Raw genomic sequence first — 3704 nt, forward strand, 5'->3', positions numbered from 1 at the left:
CTTTTTTTTTCATCATTACTGACTGATTGTTCTAGTACATGCACCTTTTCTTCAGTCCCTAATATTCTTGCCTCTGATTCATCTTGCCTAAACTCAGAGACTTTCAATTGAAATTTTTGTGCTACTGATAATTGAAACCAGGCCTTTTATACAGAGCAACATACCCAGGCTTTCATTATTTTTTTTTTTTTTTACTTTTATTTTGAGACAGAATCTTGCCAAGTCACTAAGTTGCCCATAGTGTTCTCAAACTTCACCTCAGGTTCCCAAAGTGCTAGGATTACAAATGTGTGCCACACTAACAAGCTTGAATCTTTATCTTATTAAAGATTTTATTTCCAAGATTTCTCTTTTGTTCTTCCTCAGAACTTCTCACTGTTTAAAATCCTGTATATATTTCTTTAAATTCATTCAGCTATTTATTTGTCTTCTTTAAGCTCATTTATCATTTTCCTAATTGCTTCATTCATATAATTTTGTATCTTCTTTGATCTCATTCATCATCTTAACTATTAATCTTCCTATTTCATGCCTACCCTTTTTTCCAATTCAATATATGTATGATCAAATTTTTGGAGAGTTTTGAAATTTGGGGGGCATTTTGTTGCCTGGGCCTCTCATTATTCCTGTTATTTTGCAATAAATTTTTCAAATGAGTGACAAAGAATATCTCTATCTCAATTTTGTAGAGGTTTTCATAGAGAGTGGCTTTCTTTTCATGATGTTTTCAATGTTATGGGTTTGGCTCAGTGTAAGTGACCCACTTAATTTATTCAAACTATCAAGTTCAATTCTTATTGCTGCTTTGTGAGGAAATAATAACTGCCATTAATATCAACATCTAAATTACCAGTCATATATCATCACATAAATTTCATCATGTCAAAATTTGTGAACTAAGTCACTAACCCAGGAAAGAATGAGGAAATCAATATAGGATAATCTAGCAAAAGAAAACATAAAGTTTTTCATGTTAGTATTTATGTGCAAGAAGGGAAAGAGGAGGACAGGGAGCTTTGTGCAGAGGAAAAGTAAAAAGGTGAATGCAATAGAAAATATAATTGGAAGGTGAGAGATGTAGAGAAATCCAGTCCAATTAATTAGCTAGTGGAGACACAGAAAACTATGAACTAGTCTTTGGTATGGGAGAATATGACAAAACCAGGTAAGACATTAGATGAGCAAAAGCAATAACTAACATTCATACATACTTATAAACACACATACACACACCACACACAGGGAGAACAAAAATAAAATAAAGAGAAAAACAAACAAAAAACAAACTTCAGATTTTTTGTTTTTGTACTGGAGACATTTAATTCCCTCAGAATTCTATTGTTGGATGACACCTGTTAAAATGAGTGATGTGATGGAGACCGGTGGTTTGAACATGTCGCGTCTGCGGGGAGTTGCTGGGCAGGGTCCGCGGGCGGGTTTCAGGGCAGAGAGGGCAGAAGGCAGTACTGCCGTACCCTGTTAAAAGTGGCAAGGAAGAGCGGCCAGTTAAACTTGTATGGTAGGAACCTCAGTGAAGTGCCTCAGTGTGTGTGGAGAATCAACGTGGATGTCTCGGAGGAAGCAAATCAGAATCTGTCATTCAGCGATGCCTAGCGGTGGTGGGAGCAGACGGATCTGACCAAACTCATCATCTCCAACAATAAACTCTGGGTGCTCTCTGAAGACCTGTGCCTCCTGCCCACGCTGACCTTTCTGGATATGCATGATAATCAGCTCACATCCCTTCCTTCTACTATAAGAGAGCTAGAAAATCTTCAAAAGCTCAATGTCAGCCCTAATAAACTGAAAATACTTCCTGAAGAAGTTACAAATCTCAAAAACCTGAAGGGCCTATATCTCCAGCATAATGAACTATCATGCTTACAAGAGGGATTTGAGCAACTTTCCAGTTTAGAAGATTTAGATCTTTCGAAAAATCATCTCACAGCTGTTTCTGGTAGCTTTTATTCTCTGCCCAGTCTGATACGACTCAATCTTTCCAGTAACCAACTGAAGAGTTTGGCAGCAGAAATAAGTAGAATGAAAAAGTTAAAGCATTTGGATTGCAATTCAAATCTCCTAGAAACTATACTTCCTGAATTTGCTGGCATGGAATCTGTAGAATTGCTTTATTTGCGAAAGAATAAATTATGTTTTCTAATAGAATTTCTTTCTTGTAGACTATTGAAGGAATTGCATGTAGGTGAAAACCAGATTGAAATGTTAGGGGCAGAACATCTTAAGCATCTGAGTTCTATCCTTGTGCTAGACCTGAAGGATAACAAGTTAAAATCTGTTTCAGATGAAATTACCCTACTACAGTCTTTGGAAAGGCTTGACCTAAGCAACAATGATATTAGTAGTCTGCCCTGTTCATTGGGAAATCTTCCTTTGAAATTCCTGGCACTAGAAGGAAATCCTTTGAGAACCATTCAAAGAGAAATTATAAATAAAGGAACTCAAGAAGTCCTGAAATACTTGTGAAGCAAAATCGAAGATGATGGAACTACCCACAATGACTCTGCTCCCGAGACGACGGCCATGACCCTGCCAAGTGAGTCCAGGGTCAATGTCCATGCTATGGTTGCACTAAAATTATTAGATTACAATGATAAGCAAACAACTTTGATTCCTGATGAAGTGTTTGATGCAGTAAAATGCAACATTGTCACTTCTGTTAACTTCAGTAAAAATCAGCTATGTGAAATTCCAAAAGGGATTGTGGAACTGAAGGAGATGATTTCTGATGTCAATCTTGGTTTTAATAAGCTTTCCTTTGTACCCTTGGAATTATGCATGCTTCAAAAATTGACTTTTTTAGATCTCAGGAACAATTTTTAAATTCTTTGAGTGAAGACATGAAATCATTGATAAGATCAATCTTTCCTTTAATAGGTTCAAAGTTCTATCGAAGTCCTATATCATATCCCCACACTGGAGACAATTGTGATTAGTAATAATCAGGTTGGGCCTCTGTATCCTCAGAAAATGAAGATGAAGGAAAATCTGATGATGTTGGACCTTCAGAATAATGACCTTCTACAAATTCTACCAGAGCTCAGTAATTATGTGAGCTTAAGAACATTACTCCTAGATGGAAACCCATTCCACATCCCTTGAGCAGCCATATTAATGAAAGGAACAGATACAGTACTGGAATACTTGAGAGACTGAATTCCTACTTAAATTAGAGATATTTTCTAACTTTGTTCAGTTTCATTCTCAGAGGGATATAGTATTTTGTTTCAGTATCATCCCGAAGGTGATTGCTGTAATTGGTCTTATAGTTTCCCAGTGTCATCCAGCCATGGGTTTAATTGGCCTGGGCTGTATTCACTGCCACTAATTGTTTCTTACTGACAGTTTAACATTTTTCTAAGATGTACTGTATATTTATAATGGTGGAAACCACATAGAGTCATGCAGTGTTCATACTTTTGAATGTTTTACCCAGGATTTATCCTGCTCATATTCATTCCCTTAATCTTATAGATACTTTCTTCAAAACTGAATTTTTTGTTTGCTTGTTTTGTGTTACAGGGTCTCACTGTGTAGTTCAGGCTGGGCTTGAACTCATGGTGATCCTCCTGCCTCAGCCTCCTGAATGCTGGGATTACAAGCATGCACCACCATACCCAGCCAAAAGTGAATTTTTGTGCAATATGATTTAATGTATTTATAACAAAACATTTTTGTAGAACTGG

The 3704-nt window shown here is 36.6% G+C and overlaps 1 pseudogene; it reads left to right on the top strand.

Annotated features, from left to right (window-relative positions):
- Positions 1-1393: 1393 nt before the first annotated feature.
- LOC101705187 (leucine-rich repeat-containing protein 40 pseudogene) lies at positions 1394-3186 on the top strand (annotated as a pseudogene).
- The last annotated feature ends 518 nt before the right edge of the window (positions 3187-3704 follow it).

This window comes from Heterocephalus glaber, unplaced genomic scaffold (assembly GCF_053883595.1).
Source record: "Heterocephalus glaber isolate CG9 unplaced genomic scaffold, H.glaber_assembly_v1.0 deba00000936, whole genome shotgun sequence".
In the NCBI taxonomy this organism is placed as follows: domain Eukaryota; kingdom Metazoa; phylum Chordata; class Mammalia; order Rodentia; family Bathyergidae; genus Heterocephalus; species Heterocephalus glaber.